Raw genomic sequence first — 19,421 nt, 5'->3', positions numbered from 1 at the left:
ATCGCCAGGCGCAATTTATTCCTCGTTACTGCGAACTGCCGTCGCAAAATGCCGTGAAAGGACGAGTCCCTGTGGGCTTGGGAATGTGGGCATGGCGAAATGAAGCTGTCAACAACGCTGACCGTTCGTCTTCCTTTTGTAATTCAGGCATTTCTTCTTGGCGGAGCGTGTGCCGGTTCTGCTGGTCTACCGCTGCCCATTTTTTGCCTGGATCCCGCATCAGCATGCCATCTCTCCCCGACCCGTTCTGCTGGCTCTTCTGTTTATCTACCCGTCCGTATCAGCGTGGCGTGGCGATCAGTGACGTCACAACTTCCCGAAGCTATAAAACCTGAACTTCAATGCTCCTGGATCAGTGGGCATGGCGAAATGAAGCTGTCAACAACGCTGACCGTTCGTCTTCCTTTTGTAATTCAGGCATTTCTTCTTGGCGGAGCGTGTGTCGGTTCTGCTGGTCTACCGCTGCCCATTCTTTGCCTGGATCCCGCATCAGCATGCCATCTCTCCCCGACCCGTTCTGCTGGCTCTTCTGTTTATCTACCCGTCCGTATCAGCGTGGCGTGGCGATCAGTGACGTCACAACTTCCCGAAGCTATAAAACCTGAACTTCAATGCTCCTGGATCAGTGGGCATGGCGAAATGAAGCTGTCAACAACGCCGACCGTTCGTCTCCCTTTTGTAATTCAGGTTAGCTACTCGCATTCTTCTGTAAAATCTAGTAATAGATTTCTTGTAGTCTTGCCATGCCCAAGTGCGCTTATGCATATCATGTACGAATGTTTTCTTGTGTGCGAGCTCCTTGTTTGCGGAGATGTTGAGTCAAATCCTGGCCCTGACATCGAGAGCCAAGAAGTCAAGTGATATCGCGGCACGCCAAAATGCAAAAATTCAAGCTATTGCAGAACTGAAATCCCAGTTGACGGCATCACAGGCTGCTTTAGTTGCAGTCAGTGCCAGGGTAGTGGAACTTGATAAACTTCTGCAAGAAGTCAAAAAATCTACAGACCAAATTAACGACAATAATAGTGCTATTGATTCACTTCGCGGTTCTGTCACTCAGCAGTCCGAGAAGTTGGTCGGCCTTGAAGACCGCAGCCGTCGTTCCAACTTGGTTGTTTACGGCGTACCTGAGGCGCCCGATGAAACAGCATATCAACTGAAAAATAAAATTGTAAATGAAATATTCGAACAGAAGCTTGGAGTGAAATGTTCGTCCGTTGGTAGAATTCATAGGCTCGGTCATAGTCATAACAATGATTACAGGATTACAATGAAAAGCAGTGCATTCTAAAGCATGCTAAGAAACTGAAAAGCACACGTATCTTCATCGAGAATGATTATTCCCGTCGCACTCTGCGCAGGTGCCGGCTTCTGTATGAGAGTGCAAGAGGAGATAGGGCAAATGGAAAAAAAGTCTATCTTGTCAATGATAAACTACGGATTGACAATGACACGTTTGTGTGGGACGAGTACAAAAACACACGTGTTAGGCTCCCTGCTAGAGGCGTCAACGCGGATAGCAATTGACAACCACGTGTTTCTCGGCCACAGCATATGCGCCTCTTAAACGTAAACGTACGAAGTATAATTAACAAAACTGCGGCACTAAAATCTATACTCCTTTGTCAGGACCCTCATATAGTAGTATTAACCGAAACATGGCTCCATGAAGAAATTAAAGACGAGGACTTGGTTCCTGGATCCTACAATATATATACGGAAGGGACCGAACTTCCCGTGGTGGTGGTGTGGCCGTTATTGTGAGCAAAAACACGTCTGTATCGTTACTAGAACAAATTGATAACCATGAAACTTTGTTCCTACAGATCAATTTGTACGGGTTTTTGTTTAACCTTGTAGCAGTGTACCGTCCGCCGTGTGCAACGTCGGATTTCCTAACCAAACTTCATGAACATATCGTTAAATATTGCAGAAAGACCATAATAGTGGCTGGCGATTTTAACCTTCCCAGCATAAATTGGAAGAAACTTTTGTCACCTAATCTAGCGGACCAAATTATTTTCGACACAATGTTAGCTTGCGATCTCGACCAAGCAGTTCACGTTCCAACACGGGTACACGGATCTGCTTCCTCTATTCTTGATCCGGTTTTTCACAGCAGATCTCTTCGAGACGTTGAAATAACTGTTGAGTAAGGCATATCAGGTCATCGGCTAGTGTGCGTCACATGTCGAACAGATAGTTCAAACAATAACACGCTTAAAGATTGCAAATCCGTCAAAAACTATACTAAAGCGAATGACGAGTCCGTTACCGATTACCTTGAACTAGCACTGGAAGACTTCTCTAGCGATGATGTTGACTACCTATGGCTAAAGCTGAAATCCATTTGCCACTTCTGCATTGATAACTTCATCCCTAGTAAAATGAAAAAGGTGCACCGAAAGAATCCTTGGATCAATCGAGATATAATCCACCTCGTTAGAAAAGTAAAAAGATTCCGAAGGCGAAAAAAATTTGGCCCAGTATTCGACGAGCTAAAACAAACTCACTAAAAAAATTAGAGCAGGTAGGCAGTTTTATTGCTCCCACACGCTGACCCAATTTCTTAAGACTGACCCCGAAAAATTTTGGCGACATTTGAACTATAAGGAGAGGCAAGATCTTGACCACCTCAAGATTGATGGTCAGATAATTGAAGATAAGCAACACCAGGCATCCACATTTAATCATTACTGCCATTCTATCTTCTCTGAGTCTAATCAGTGCTCTCCGGTGATTGCTGAAGATGTTGAAAACGTAACTTCTGATTTTATAACATACGAGGGCATATTTTTTATGCCCTTAAATCTAAACGCAAAAAAGACATGCGGTCCTGACGGCATTTCTAATGCTTTTCTTCGCGGCTATGCCGAGTGGCTTTCACATTTTCTTCTCGTAATTTTCCGCTCATCGATTTCTTGTGGCATCGTTCCATCAGACTGGCGGGTCGCTCGTGTTGTGCCTGTATTTAAGAAAGATGACCCTACATTACTATCAAACTATCGCCCTATATCACTGACGGTTACATCTTGCAAGCTTTTAGAGCATATTTTCTCAAATTACATGACAGAATTTCTTGAAAAACGTGGTATTCTGTCCCCGTGCCAACACTGCTTTCGTAAGGGGCTGTCTACCACTACTCAGCTTCTCTCTAGCGTCTACGCGTTCGCCTCCGTTCTTGATAAGGCCGGCCAGGTTGATGTTATATTCCTTGATTTCAGCAAAGCCTTCGATAGGGTCTCTCATTTTGGTTTGATAACAAAACTAAGCAACTATGGGTTTCCACCTAACATTGTAAACTGGATCTGCGCATACTTGAGCATGCGCAGACAATTCGTCGATGTTGAGGGCCATTACTCTGGATGTCTCCCCGTAAATTCAGGAGTGCCGCAGGGAAGCGTGCTCGGACCGCTACTTTTTCTAGTATATATTAATGACATAGCAGCATGCATAGACGATAGTGTGAGTATTAAATTGTTCGCGGACGACTGCTTACTTTACAAAGAGATTAAAGATGCCAATGATCAAGTGATCCTGAATAAAAGTCTTACTGCGATTTCAGACTGGTGCGACACCTGGGAAATGAAACTTAATGAAGAAAAAACGGTTTTTATGCGCATTACCAACAAAAAACACCCTCTAACATATCAATACACTATTAATCAATCCGTCGTCTCTGAAACAGACTCTTTAAATATTTGGGTGTAACTATCAACAATCGTCTAACCTGGTCGCAACACATTGATAATGTTTGTGCGTCTGCTCGACGTAAACTCGGCCTACTAAGACACAAGCTGAAACATTCTCCTCCATCCGTGAAACAACTGGCATTCAACACACTCGTAAGGTCGCGATTAGAATATGCTTGCGTCGTCTGGGACCTATTCACGAAAACAAATATTAAAAAACTGGAAAACATAAACAGGCTTGCCGTCCGCTACATATATAATTGTTATGGACGTTATGACTCCCCCTCTCAATTGATTAATGAAAATAATATTGCCACCCTAGAATGCCGAAGAAAGGTAGCACGCCTAACATTCCTTTTCCGCCTTTGGAAAAGGGAACTACAACTTGGTCATACACCCTGTCTCCAGCCGCTACCAGCTCGAGCTACTAGAAATTATCACCCCGACAAGATAACCCCTATTTTCGCGCGTACAAATTGCTTTAAATATTCTTTGTTTCCTAGAACAATAAATGATTGGAACTCTGCCGACCGATGTATTCCTGTCCAATAACATATTACATGCCATTCAAAAACTGCATTTCAAATAAACGTGTGACCGCATGAGTACTTTCATGCGTGTTGACATGAAAAAAAAACAACCTGTGTAAGCTGGTAATGTAAATATTTCTCTCCTTGCAATTCAATCCCTTGCATTGTATGCTTGTAGAATGTGTTTTTCTGTATTTATATCATCCTTCAATGTACCTCATATAATTCAATGTATTTCATATTTCATATGCACTTCTTTTCTTTGAACGCATTTAATTACATTACTGTATGAACATATTCCCTCCTGCCTGGGTCACAAGCTGGCTTGCAGTATTCTGTAAATAAATAATAAATAAAATAATAAATAATTACTCGTTGTTACTGGTGACTTTTTTGTCACCGTCGGCGATGACGGTTTCTGCCCCCCATGCGACCAAAGTTATTCGGCAGGCAGCACTTCAGACATACCCGTAATAAAATCGAATACGGTGAAGGCACTGTGCGACGATTCTCCGGGCGACTTCGAAGGCCGCTCGCTTGGCGCCCCTGCACATCACCGCCGATCGTCTTGCACAAGGTTTCGATGAATACAAAAGGATAGACAGTTGGGCGAGTTGGTTCGGTAACATAGCCTTAGCTTGTAGCGCGAAGTGAACACGGACACAGAAAGGAGCAGGCAGGACGAGCGCTAACTCTCAACTAAATTTTTATTAAAATGATCAACATTTTTCATTAAATGAAAAACCGCAGCATAAGAACATGACAAGGTAAAAAAAAACATCAGTTACACTTATCAGGAGGTATGGAAGTCAAAGAAGGAAACAAAAAAATATTACTTCAGATTAGTACACGCATTGCGAAGGTACTGAAATTCGCAATCTAACAGAGACAACGATGCATGGCTAACGCAAGTGTCTCCTGATCTTTTAATGTCGAATGCTTCGACAATTTCCCGTGTGGTTTGGCTTTTGTGTCTGGAACGAATTTTTGTGTCTTCAAAGAAAGGTTTACAACCCCAATTGAAACAGTGTGACGCCAAATGTGATGCATGAGGGTTGTTTAGTGAATGTTTGTGTTCTTTTAGTCTAATGTTAATGCACCTGCCGCTCTGTCCAATGTAAGTTTTCCCGCACTCGAGTGGAATCTGATAAACTATACCGGTGTTGCAAGGCACTAAAGGGGACACATGTTTAATGCCGCAGTCATCTTTTTTTTGCCACCCTGTTCAAGTTTCCCATTTATCATAGGGCACATGTTAGACAACCTGCGAAGGGCCGAGAAAACTGTATTGACGTCATACCTATTGGCCACGTTCCTTAAACCATCGGACAACCTATGTATATAGTGTACCACAGCAAACTTTGTTTCTTTTTTCTTCTTTTCTTGTTTCTTACCGGGGCTTTTTACCCATTTTAAATGTTTTTCGCAGGTTAGTGATAATAAATGCGCGGGATAGCTAGCATTTCCAAGCCCTTCTATCTGTTGTTATAAACTTTGTTGCATATTGCGCGGACATGACTTAGTAATGGCAGACCTAAGAGTTGAATAAGCTATCCCCTGTTTAACAAGTTTAGAATGACAAGAAGAAAATTCAAGCAGTGGCTTCTTAGCCCTAGGCGAGTAATACCAACAGGCATGCTCATCCTGGCACTCCAGCTATGTGTGTCTCTGTGTGTGGTTGTACCCACTCGCTGCATTATGTCATTAATTACTAATACTCATTTAGGCGTAAACCTCGTTTATGCATTATGGTATCTGTCTTTATCAATTAGACATCATTTCGGACGTTCGGGGGTCTCGATTTGTCATGTAAGTGCATCATGGCCCCATATAAAAACCAGAAAACATGCATATTCTAACGCGGAAACCGAAAGTTCGATCACGTCAAACGACTGTTATTTTTTTTCATATATGTGCCAGCCAGAAGTACGGGATATCTACCAGACGTTCATATATAAAATATCCACAATGAGACTTCCAACGGATGCGATTTCGTACACTGAGGCAGTACATGCACAAGTCATATATATTGTCACGTGGTCGTGACGTCACAGAACACAGTAGCAATACTGTGAAAGGCAAAAACTAGCTTTTATTGGGCGAACCTGTGCCCACAAAACAGGCTACACTTAAAGCACAACGAGAGGGGCGAACACAGTCGGCGATCGTCGTAAATCTGATCAGCGGGTCAAGCGCGTCGGCTTTTATACAGAATCGTCGAATGTTCCAGACTAATCGTTCGGACCCGCGTGCCTTCCACAAAGGTCTATACCATTCGCGTCAGGCGAATGAATCAGATAACGCAAGGTTCGGCGACAACAGACTGCGGATAGAAGCATCGATACCTTTCCAGAAACTTCGCATGCATGCAAGCGCGTCCCGCGCTGTGCGATAAGATTTGTTAGGCAGCGAAACGTCGTCGCCCGATAAATATAAGTACACGTGTCAATACCCCCCTCTTAAAAAGCATCGTCCCGATGCTACAATAAGAGCGAAACACAAAAGGACACTTAATAACGTAAGTAACAAAACAACGAAAAGAAACAAAGTCCAAAGGAAAGTTACGCGAAGTCCCAATGTTCGTCAAAGCTGGTGGTACGGCTTGAGTCGCACAACGTGGACAATTTCAGGTCGTGAGCGGCGCCGCTGTGACAGCGAAATGCCGTCTGGCACGACCTCATAGTCCAGTGCGCCCATACGTTGGATGATCTTGTACCGTCCGAAATAACGTCGGAGTAGTTTCTCACGTGCTGAGTCCTCGTCGGCGTATAGGCGTCCATACCCAAACACGGTCGCCGGGCTGGTACTCGACGAAGCGTCGTCGGAGGTTGTAGTGTCGGCTGTCGGTACGCTGCTGGTTTTTGATCCGTAGGCGGGCGAGTTGTCGGGCTTCTTCGGCGCGCTGGAGATAGGTAGCGACGTCAAGATTCTCTTCGTCAGTGATGTGCGGCAACATCGCGTCGAGCGCCGTCGTCGGGTTCCTGCCATAAACCAGCTTAAACGGTGTGATCTGTGTTGTTTCTTGCACCGCCGTGTTGTACGCAAAGGTTACGTACTGCAGGACCGCGTCCCACGTCTTGTGTTCGACGTCGACGTACATTGCTAGCATGTCGGCGAGGGTCTTATTCAGTCGCTCTGTAAGACCATTCGCCTGCGGGTGGTAGGCCGTTGTCCTCCTGTGCCTTGTCTGACTAGTTCAAAATGGCTTGAGTGAGCTCCGCTGTAAAGGCCGTTCCTCTGTCGGTGATGAGGGCTTCTGGGGCGCCATGTCGCAGCAGGATGTTTTAGACAAAGAATTTTGCCACTTCGGCTGCGCTACCTTTCGGCAGTGCTTTAGTTTCAGCGAAGCGGGTGAGGCAGTCCGTTGCCACGACGATCCACTTATTTCCAGTTGTTGACGTCGGAAAGGGTCCCAGCAAGTCCATCCCGATCTGCTGGAATGGTCGGCAAGGAGGCTCGATTGGCTGTAGTAATCCGGCTGGCCTTGTCGGCGGTGTCTTGCGTCGCTGACACTCTCGGCATGTTTTGACATAATGGGCGACGTCGGCGGTCAGGTGTGGCCAATAATACTTTTCTTGTATCCTCGATAGTGTCCGTGAAAATGCTAGGTGTCCAGCGGTCGGATCATCATGTAGGGCGTGCAATACTTCTGGACGAAGTCCTGACGGGACAACAAGAATGTAGTTGGCTCGAACTGGTGAAAAGTTCTTCTTCACGAGTAGATTGTTTTGAAGCGTGAAGGAAGATAATCCGCGCGTAAAAGCCCTGGGGACAACGTCGGTGTTCCCTTCCAAATACTCGACGAGGTCTTTTAGCTCCACGTCTGCCCGTTGCTGTGCAGCGAAGTCTTCCGCGCTTATCATTCCAAGGAAGGCGTCGTCATTCTCGTCGTCTTGCGGCGGCGGGTCAATGGGGGCGCGTGATAGGCAATCGGCATCGGAGTGTTTTTGTCCGGACTTGTAGGTGACAGTGATGTCGTATTCTTGTAGTCTGAGGCTCCACCGCACTAGTCGTCCTGAAGGATCCTTTATATTCGCTAGCCAACACAACGCGTGATGGTCACTGACGACTTTGAATGGCCTGCCATAAAGATAAGGGCGAAATTCAGCTGTAGCCCAAACGATGGCGAGGCATTCCTTTTCGGTCGTAGAATGGTTGCCTTCCGCTTTTGACAGCAACCGGCTAGCGTAAGATATCACCTGTTCGACTCCGTGTCTCCTCTGGACTAGAACGGCACCGAGGCCTAGGCTACTGGCGTCAGTATGGATTTCTGTATCGGCGTACTCGTCGAAGTGCGCAACTACCGGCGGTGGCTGCATGCGTCGTTTGAGTTCTTCAAATGCGTCGGCCTGCGGCGTCTCCCACTTGAACTCAACATCACATTTAGTTAGACGTGTCAACGGCTCGGCGATGCGCGAGAAGTCCTTCACAAAGCGCCTGTAGTAGGCACACATGCCAAGGAATCTACGCACTGCCTTCTTGTCGATGGGTTGCCGGAACTGTGCGATTGCAGCTCTTTTGAGGGTCTGGACGGACACCAGATTTGCTGATTACGTGGCCTAGGAACAGAAGCTCATCGTAAGCGAAGCGGCATTTTTCCGGCTTCAGAGTAAGCCCTGACGACTTGATGGCTTCTAGTACTGTCGCAAGCCGCTTGAGGTGATCGTCGAAATTTCCGGCGAAGACGACGACGTCATCCAAGTAAACGAGACAGGTCTGCCACTTCAATCCTGCTAATACCATGTCCATGACGCGCTGGAACGTTGCAGGCGCCGAGCACAGTCCGAATGGCATAACCATGAACTCGTAGAGGCCGTCTGGTGTGATGAAGGCGGTCTTTTCGCGATCCCTTTCGTCGACTTCTATTTGCCAGTAGCAAGACTTGAGGTCCATCGATGAGGAATATTTAGCATTGCAGAGCCGATCCAATGCGTCGGCTATCCGCGGGAGGGGGTATACGTCTTTCTTCGTGATTTTGTTCAATCGACGATAATCGACGCAGAAACGTAGGGTTCCATCCTTTTTCTTAACTAAACCTACTGGAGAGGCCCACGGGCTTTTCGACGGCTGGATGATGTCGTCGCGCAGCATTTCGTCGACTTGGTGTCTTATAGCTTCGTGTTCTCACGTCGAAACTCTGTAAGGGCTCTGGCAGAGTGGTCGAGCGCACTCTTCGGTTATTATGCGATCCTTTGCGACTGGGGTTTGTCGAATCCTCGATGACGTCGAAAAGCAGTCTTTGTATTGTCGAAGGAGACGTCTGAGCTGTTGCTTCTTAATCACGGGGAGACTTGGATTTATGTCGAAGTCTGGCTCGTGAACTACGGTCGTCGGGGTAGATGCGACAGAATCCGAGACGACAAACGCATCGCTGGTTTCCTGAATTTCCTCGAGGTATGCGATCGTCGTGCCCTTGTTGATGTGCTTGAACTCCTGGCTGAAGTTTGTCAGAAACACCTTCGTGTTTCCTACGTGCAGTCGAGCGATCCCTCTTGTGACGCAAATTTCACGGTCGAGCTGTAGACGTTGGTCGCCTTCGATGACGCCTTCTACGTCAGCGGGTGTTTCGGTGCCGACCGAAATGAAAATGCTGGAGCGAGGAGGGATGTTCACCTGATCTTCGAGCTCCCTCAAGGCGTGGTGACTACGAGGGCTCTCCGGCGGTATCGCTTGATCTTCCGACAGCGTTATTGACTTTGACTTCAGGTCGATGATTGCGCCGTGTTGGTTCAGGAAGTCCATACCGAGAATGACGTCTCGTGAACACTGTTGGAGGATAACGAAGGTGGCAGGGTAAGTCCGGTCATGAACGGTTATTCTTGCCGTGCAGACTCCAGTCGGCGTAATGAGGTGCCCTCCAGCGGTTCGAATTTGAGGGCCTTCCCATGCAGTTTTAACTTTCTTCAAATGGGCGGCGATGTGTCCACTCATTACGGAGTAATCGGCCCCTGTGTCGACTAAGGCAGTGACTGCGTGGCCGTCGAGAAGCACGTCGAGGTCGGTGGTTCTTTGTTTGGCGTTGCAGTTGGGTCTTGGCGTCGGATCACGGCTGCGTCGTGTTGAACTGAAGCTTGAACGTCGCGTCGTCAAGTCATCTTTCGTCGGTGTAGTCTTGGCTTCCTGACTTCGTCGGGACGGCGGCGTGTCGTCATTAGGTCGTCGAGATGGTTACTTCGTCGTCTTCGTCGGCGGCGGAGGATCTTCGTCAGTTCGACGAACAGCAACCGCACCTCCATCGGTTGCTGCTTTTAGTTTTCCGGATATGGGCTCGCTGACCGGCCCCGGGCTGGGCCAGTGTATGGTCGGCGCTGCGGCGACCGGTAGCGACCTGGTGACGGCGAACGCGACGCTCGTCGAGAGCTCCACTGAGTAGCGGCGAGATAGTCGGCGATATCGCGAGGTCGTTCGCCAATCTGTGGCCGCGGCGCGTTAACGGCGAAACCTCGCAGTCCCATCTCCCGGTATGGGCATCGGCGGTAGACGTGACCCGCTTCCCCGCAGTGGTAGCAGAGCGGGCGGTGGTCAGGAGCGCGCCAAACGTCTGTCTTCCTCGGGTAGCTGCGCTGGGCGACGGCTGGGCGCGCTGGCGGCGGCGGCAGTGGTCGGCTGAATTGCGGCGTACAGGGCCCTGGCGCGGTCGTGGAGGGGGACCTTGACGGCGGGCGACGGCGGCGTAGGTCATCGCTTCTGGCTGGGGCTGCGCTGACTGTGATTGTACCTCGGGAACTCCGAGCGATCACTGGACTTCTTTGACAACTTCGGCGATTGAGGCCATTTGAGGTTGCGATGAAGAGAAGATCTTCTGAAGCTTCTCTCGTACGACTGCCCGGATGGCCTCGCGCAGGTCGTCGGTGGCGACTGATTGAACGCCGGCGTAGCTTGTTGGCTTGGTGCGTCGGTCGAATTGCCGGTTCCGCAATTCCAGTGTCTTCTCAGTGTTCGTCGGCTCACGAAGGAACTCGTCGACGGTCTTCGGTGGGCTTCTTACAATTCCGGCAAAAAGTTCCTCCTTCACACCACGCATCCGTAGGCGGACTTTCTTCTCCTCTGACATTTCCGGGTCGGCGTGGTGGAATAGACGGGTCATTTCCTGAGTGAAGATCGCAATCGTCTCATTCGGCAGCTGCGCTCTGGTCTCCAGTAGAGCTTGGGCTCGCTCTTTTCGGACGACGCTTGTAAATGTTTGGAGGAAGCCGCTTCGGAACAGATCCCACGTCGTCAAGGTGGCTTCTCGATTCTCGAACCACGTCCTGGCGGCGTCCTCTAATGCGAAATTGACATGTCGCAGCTTGTCGTCGCTTGCCCAGCTGTTAAATGTAGCGACCCTCTCATACGTTTCCAGCCAGCTTTCCGGGTCCTCAAATGTGGAACCGCGGAATGTCGGTGGTTCCCTGGGCTGCTGCAGCACGATGGGGGACGCTGGGGTTGCCATTGGGGTTTCCTTGGCCACAATCGTCTTTGTCTTCTCAGGAAGCAGTCCGTGCTCCGGGGCAGCTGTTGTAGACGACGGCTTACTCGATGGTCCGTGACTACGTTGGTGCTCTCTTTACGGTCCGGGCTTGGATCACGGCTTGCCGGGGGCGTCCGGTACATGGACCAAAAGCACCTCCACCAGATGTCACGTGGTCGTGACGTCAAAGAACACAGTAGCAATACTGTGAAAGGCAAAAACTAGCTTTTATTGGGCGAACCTGTGCCCACAAAACAGGCTACACTTAAAGCACAACGAGAGCGGCGAACACAGTCGGCGATCGTCGTAAATGTGATCAGCGGGTCAAGCGCGTCGGCTTTTATGCAGAATCGTCGAATGTTCCAGACTAATCGTTCGGACCCGCGTGCTTTCCCCAAAGTTCTACACCATTCGCGTCAGGCGAATAGATCAGATAACGCAAGGTTCGGCGACAACAGACTGCGGATAGAAGCATCGATAACTTTCCAGAAACTTCGCATACATGCAAGCGCGTCCCGCGCTGTGCGATAAGATTTGTTAGGCGGCAAAACGTGGTCACCCGATAAATATAATTACACGTGTCAATATTGTAATGACGAAGCTTTATTTTAGATGAGAGCTACAGGTTCCGTGGCCGCCTGCGTGCAGCGCGCAGTCTGCCATTTGCGAAGTGTTGAGGCCCTTCCTCTTGCGCAAGAGCGATATATGAAAGCGCTATACGTGAAAACGTATAAAGTTAACAGCAGCAATTGAAGGGACAAGAAAAAAGAAACCTATATAATATTGCCTAATGTAAGCCGTTACATGTTTTCAGCCAGAAACTTATAACTATATTAGGCAAAGCTGTATAGGTAAAACTATACTGATTAAAAAATATTACTATTAAACTGTACATTTGTTGCGACGCGCTATAGCGTATGCATACATGTTAATTCTTCCGCATGGAAGTGCTTTTGTGGTGCTGCCTTGGGTGCGTTTTTGAATTTCTCATCTTGGGCTCAGATAAATCGCACCGTTTATTCAAAATTTACTGACAACAGACACCGCTGGCCTCTCGGCCGCAAGCGCAGCCTACAGCGACCGAAAAGCAAAAGTTTCCCGCGCCTCTCCGCCTGCCTTCCCTGGTTGCGCATGTTTTGTATTTTTCTTCTTTTTTTTTCTTTCCCCTCCTAGCTCCATACTGCGGTTACCCGGCCGCGCTACTCGGCCTTGGGCTCTGTCCTCTCTTCTTGCCCGCATTCTTCCCGCCTCTGGACTATTTTCCTTTACTTTTTTTTTCCCTTAGTGCGAGTCACCAGAGGCTATATCAGCTTGTCGTTGGAAGTAGGCATGCGCGTTTACATTACTTGTTCGTTCGCGCTCAAATTTCGCAATGAGGTCGCATTCTTTCTTGCATTTTTCACAGAGTGCTTAATTAGTATCTTTGCTTGCCACGGTTCATGCGAAAAAGACACCTCCTACTCAGTCGAACCGAACCAGCTGCGAACGAACCAGTTTAAAAGCAATGCAAAGCGTTTCACCAATGCGGAGAAACAAAAAATGCCGCCTTTTAGTGAAACGTGAGTCGAAACCAAGCAGCAACACGAGCAAAACTCATTAAAAATATTTTAAAAAAAAGGTCCAGCGTTGCAGTCTGGTGCTTCGGCAGTGTGCATCAGCTGTGGCAGCATGCATAATGCTTGTTATTATTGCAGTTATGTACTTACCCAAGCAACCCTAGCCGACTGCCGATGATTGGCCGATCGTTGGGAAATAGCCGGCAGCCGGCTTCACTGGCCACCTGACTTGCGAAAACAGTCGGCCCGACGTCTCCTTCCAGCTGCATCGGCACGCGGCCGGCCGGCCGCGCGGGCTGGGCCTCCGTCAGAACACGACTGAACGCCGAGCGCGCCAAACAATCGTCGGTGCGACAAGCCGGCATCGGGCCGGCTTTAGTTGCCGACTGAACTTTGGCTCCACGTATATATATATATATATATATATATATATATATATATATATATATATATATATATATATATATATATATATATATATATATATATATATATATTTTGTTAGACATCGTAAAATGTATTGCACTCGATGTGCTACTTGGTACCCTCTTCTCGGCCCTTTCCCACTCTCTTTGTCCAAGCGGAAGCAGTGGATTGACCGGGCTTTCCCTCTCCGACATACTGCATGTACCATTTCTCTGTTCTGTAAATTTTTCCCTCATCATGGTTCCTATATGCTCCATTGCCTCCTCTCCTTCTAACCGAGTACCTCGAGCACGACGTACTTTACAGTAATACAGTATATTACTGTATTACAATTATACAGTAGGTCGGGACCTTGAGCTGTTACTATATACGTCGGCTCTAGGCTTGTCCTATTACCCAAGGAGTTCAGATGTTGCCAGAATATCCTAGCTGCCTGTTTATCTTTTTATTGCTTATTTCTGACAGCCATATCTTTTGTCTTGATTTTCTCGTTGATCAAATAGGATGCTTCCATTCTGCATTTTATGTAGTTTACCCATTTCCTCTGTACTTCTGCTTCAGGTTCTCCCTTACTTTTAGAATACCTGTGTTCCCTGGAGGCTTCCTGACGTTTCTTTGTGGCCTTCTTAGCCTCTTGATCCCACCAGCTCTTGAGTTTTCGTGTCCCTTGCCTTGTTTTCCTGACTCGCGCCTTACCTAGCACACTCTCAAAGAGTCTCATTAACTTTGGGCAAGTCCAATCAGTTTCAGTACCCTGTGATATTTCCTCTTCAATTTGTTTGGCCGCTATTTCCACCTGTTTTTCTGAGTAAAAAATCACATCTGGCATTTCCTCACGCGTCGCTCGTGCTTTAGTTTCCCTCTTAAAACTCAACTTCATATATACGTTTGTGGTCGCTACCTATACTTCTGGAGCCCTGTTTAGCTTTGGCGGTAACTGGTGACACGCGCGTGGTAGAAGCGAAATGCCATACTAAAACGCTGCTGCCACGCACGGAAGTGACGTCACAGTTATGATGACGTTGCTTCAACAAGTATGGCGTGTTCCGGTTTATAGTTTTGCGCGCGCTGCTGGAGCTGCTTCAGCTTTTCAGCTTAGCTAAAACACAATTTTACGGTTTCTTGCTGTGTTGTGTGATAGAATGTTGTTCTAGTTAGTTGCGCTGGAAGAACCGGATGGTGTTCGAGCTTGCGATTTCGAGCCACACTTGGGCGCAACGCTGGAACAGCTCGTTTCTTTATGCCTTGGAGCGCGTTTATGGTTGCTAGTATGGTCTTGTGCAGCTCCTGTTACGTTTTTCAGTGCTGTTGCTCTTGTTTGTTGAATTTACTGATGTGAATGGAGCGTATGTGGGCTCTCAGTTTGGCAGAACTTTTTGCTCTTATGGTAAAGACGTTTAAACTTGTTCCAAATGCTTGTTGCTGCAGTTGCCGCTTAATGTTGTGCATCGATCGCGAAAAAAAAATGTTTCATCATTCGTAGGATTGCTGTTGCAGATATTGCCTAAGTAAGTGAGCTGTTGCAATTTTTATATGGCACTCGATGTCGCATTTACCTGTACTGTTTCTTGTCTTGCATGTTCATACTGTTCCCTTGTTTATCGGATTTAGGCGGCTAGCGAATCGCGACTTCCTTGAGCACTTGCTCGCCACAGTTCTAAAGGAACATGTTGAGCAACCCCAATGTAAACTATGAAGACAAATATTGCAGAACGTGGCCCAGCCGCTCATAGTTCTACTTTATCTCAATTTTGTTCTAATGCTTGGCTGTCTTGAAGACCAGGAAATTTTCTTAAATTTCTTCCAGCCAGTTTGCTAAGCTGCTATTTAGTATTGCTTCTTGTGATGGCGCTATGCGAGGTACCAGGTTTGCGCAAATGTTCCTCGCAACTTGTTTACAAACATGATGTAGGTTCATTGCAGGAACCTGCATTAGGTTATATATGTGAGATGCATGCTAATATGACCGGTGTGGGTTTGCAGGTCCATGCATGCCACTCTCAAGCAAATACCAAGTTTCCATCGTATGAATCTTCCATGACTTCGCAGGGCTTGTTTGGTTAATCCCTTCATCTGTGCAATAGAATGCTCATTAGTCGTGAGCCTTATCCTGATCCTCTTGTCCAACAAAAAAAATATTTTAGGCATTGCATTAGGGATCATATCTGAGTGACAAAGTGACAATTTTTGCCTCTGTAACCTTTCTTTTCTCCCATCTTATCAGTGAAGGCCTTGTTCGAACAGAGTGCCATGCAGGGACAGAAATTCTCATCACAGTAAGAAAATCTCTGAAGGAGATTTTTGAGTCTGACTAGGACTTCGTCTTGGGCAAATTGGTGAAGTCTGCTGCACATTGTGTTTGTGTGCGAAAATCTATTTACAGAGGAAGGACACATGAAAGTGCGAACTACCAACTGATTTAATGATTCAAAGGATGAAACATAGTGTAGAAATTTTGTGCACAGGCAAGAGGTGAATGTTGTGACAGTGCTAGTTTGTCTTGTAATGCTACAAATAGCCAGTAAACAAGTGCACCTCTGGGGAATTAAGGCAATTGAAGTGCTACTAACATGTGCACTCTCTGATAAAATATACCTTCGTGAGCTCATGCGATGTTTTGTTGCTACTCCTGCCCAGGATCATAATGTGCGAAAGCACGGCTCACATGAGCAGGCCTTGCAATGTGTGCTGCACCGTCCCGTTTATTTAAATTGTTTGAATGCTCCCCCAAATAGTCATTCAGTCATTGGGCCGTTTGGTCCACGTAGAACTTGCCACAGCTGAGAGATATCTTATGACCAACCCACAGCACAATGCTCAATATGGTTGGCGTGATTTTTCATACACCCTTGTCTTTTGGTACGAGAACACAATTGGGCTAATTTGACAGGTGTATAAAGGAACAAATGGGACATTGTATCTAGCAGGCATGTTCTTGAAGCTGTGGGTAAACTTGTGCACATATTTGTACATGAGGTGTACAATTAGTGAAGGCCTTGTTACAGGCCGTGTACAATTTGTACACCTCAGGCCTAGTGGCGTCTGTTCCGCTTACATCTGATTAGCAAGTCCTTGTCGAGCTGCTCTTCAGCTTTCGGGAAATGGATTCGGCCATGGCACGCATGACCTATAGGATAAACCTGCTTTTAAAAGCCTGTCGATCTTATCTGCCACATTTAGCCATCAGTAATAAATAATTCACTGCTGTTACTGCAGCACCCACTTAAATATAGTCCAAGGTTATCCTGTTTGGTCCCAAAACATGGACGCCGTACCTTACCTGCAGAAATTTAGATTTGAAATTCTTTAGGTTGAGGGGAGCAAATGTCTTCAATTTTCTTTGTTTTGACATTGTACAAAAATAACTGTGTGCCAATTCATTAAGAGTAACCTACAAAAAACGGATGCCTCTCTTCACAATAACGTACAAGTTTCTGGCACTGCCCAGGTGGCGCGTCGGTGCAAAAGCTATCATTGCTTCGCACGACAAGTTGAGTCAACACTGGCACGGTGGGACTGGTCTGCCAGTGTTGGGCTAATATCGAAACTGCATGCATGCTCTTGCTTAGAGCAACAGAAATGGCACGAATTTTGCTTTGTTACTGAAAGCCAATAGCAAAATTATTCGCTTTCACATAGACAAATGTTGTACACTGCTGCGCACATTTTTGGCGTGAAAGAACGGTTTTTTTTTTTGCTGAGATAGCAATTCAGAAGAATCTGTGAGCATGAATCGGCTTGATATTCAAATAGCTCACTTTTTCATGGCACTGCTTCAACGCTCTAGTGAGCCCTCAAATTTTGATTACGTTAGCGTGTTCAAAGTGATTAGCCGCTTCTCAAGCTAATGCACGGGGGTAATATTCACGCCACTGAAATATCTATGCATTTCGCTGGATCTGCTACTGCGGCCACACATATTTTTTAATACATACTGCAGCCTGTTAGGGCTATGGCAGGAGTGGGTGTACATGCGAGTAAAACTAATTATGAATTGCAGAAACAGGAACAGAGAAATATAAAAATGATCAGAACTATACATCAGCAATAGCGTTTAAAAATTGAGAAATGGATAACCAACTAACTTCGGCAGGTAACAAATTCCACTGTTCAATCATGCCGGGGAAAAAGCTATTTGAAAGCGTTAGTTGGTGGATGGAGTGGTCTGATATTAGAGGCATGATAAGCTCTAGTTGAAGTCGGGCAAACAGGCGTTAAAAGAGAGGGATCTGATAGGTGACAAAGAGAGTTCTTGTAAGAATAGAAAATCTTCAGAGATTATATGTGCTGCCGTCTAGAAAGAAACTGGAGGTTTAATTCCGCAAGAGCAGCTGACGGTGAAAAGTCTCAGTCGAAGCGACGGCAAACTTAACGAATAGCCTTCCTCTGGACCAATTCAATACAATTAATTTCACATTGTTTATACGGGTTCCATACAGAGAAAGCATATTCTAAAATTGGGCGAATCAGTGTTTTGTATGCTACTAATTTAGTGTCCCTCGCAGCAGCAGACAAAGTTCGGCGGATGTAACCAAGTTTTTTTAACGCTTTGCTACAAGTGTAATTATATGTTTGGACCAAGACAAGCTGGGTGTAAAAATAACGCCTAGATATTTGTATTGAAAAACTCGTGTTAGTGGTGCACCGTTGAATACATAATCAAAACATATGGGCATGCTTCTGTTAGTAAAATACATTATAACAGTTTTGTCAAAATTGATACTCATTTTTCAGGTAGCACACCAGTCACAAAATGAAACAAAGGCATCTTTAAGGCGCTGATGATCAGCGAGTGAGTCAGCTGCGCTGTACATAACACAATCATCTGCATAGAGGCGTATTTTTGAAGTAACGTGGTCTGGAAGGCCGTTAATAAACAATAAGAATAGTAGAGGGCCAAGTACAGATCCCTGTGGGACCCCTGAGGTAACGTCGACTACAGATGAATCCGCAAAATCATAGCATACGAATTGGGAACGCAAAGAAAGGAAACTGGAAATCCAAGACATTAACTGAGGGTTATTTTGAATATTATGGAGTCTCAAAAGAAATTTAGATTGTAGTACAGTGTCGGAAGCTTTGCTATAAAGTCAAAGGTGTCAATCTGATTACCTAAGTCGTCGTAATGGGAAAGGTCATGAGTGAACTCCGCAAGTTGGGTTACAGTACTAAAACCACACCTGAAGCCATGCTGAAATCTGTTCAATGGGTATTATTTTCAAGGAACATTATTATATGCTTATAGATTATGTATTCCAGTATTTTGCATGAGGTTGGGGTTAAAGAAATACGCGTATAGTTAGATGAGAGCTGTGTGCCATCAGATTTATATAAAGGTAGTACTTGAGCTCTTCTCCAGGAAGAAGGCACAACGCCGCTATTAAGGGACTTCTGACATATTGTCACGAGAGGAAAAGCCAGTGAGTCATTTCTAAGCGAACGGCCGTTTACAGTTCGTTTTTGCAGCAGCTACCACGCACACTTCTTCTTTCTCGACTTCTAGCGTAACTAGCGCGTGCCATTACCCCTCCCTCAAAAAAAACTAAAAAAATAAAGAAATAAAGTTTGGGAGATGTTAAATGCCACAAGGAAAAAATAAAAGAAATGAGAAAGACAACGCACGTGACGACAGGGGCCGCATCACAAAGTTTGTGGATGAGGGTCAGCGCGAATGGTAGGGCTTCATCCTGGTAACGTGAACAATGTCAGAGGAACGTGGTCTACGGGAGTGGTGCGAACTGTCGGCTGGAATAACTTCGTAGTTGAC

Source organism: Dermacentor albipictus, chromosome 1 (genome assembly GCF_038994185.2).
Source record: "Dermacentor albipictus isolate Rhodes 1998 colony chromosome 1, USDA_Dalb.pri_finalv2, whole genome shotgun sequence".
Taxonomy (NCBI): domain Eukaryota; kingdom Metazoa; phylum Arthropoda; class Arachnida; order Ixodida; family Ixodidae; genus Dermacentor; species Dermacentor albipictus.
This window is presented reverse-complemented; position numbering follows the sequence as displayed.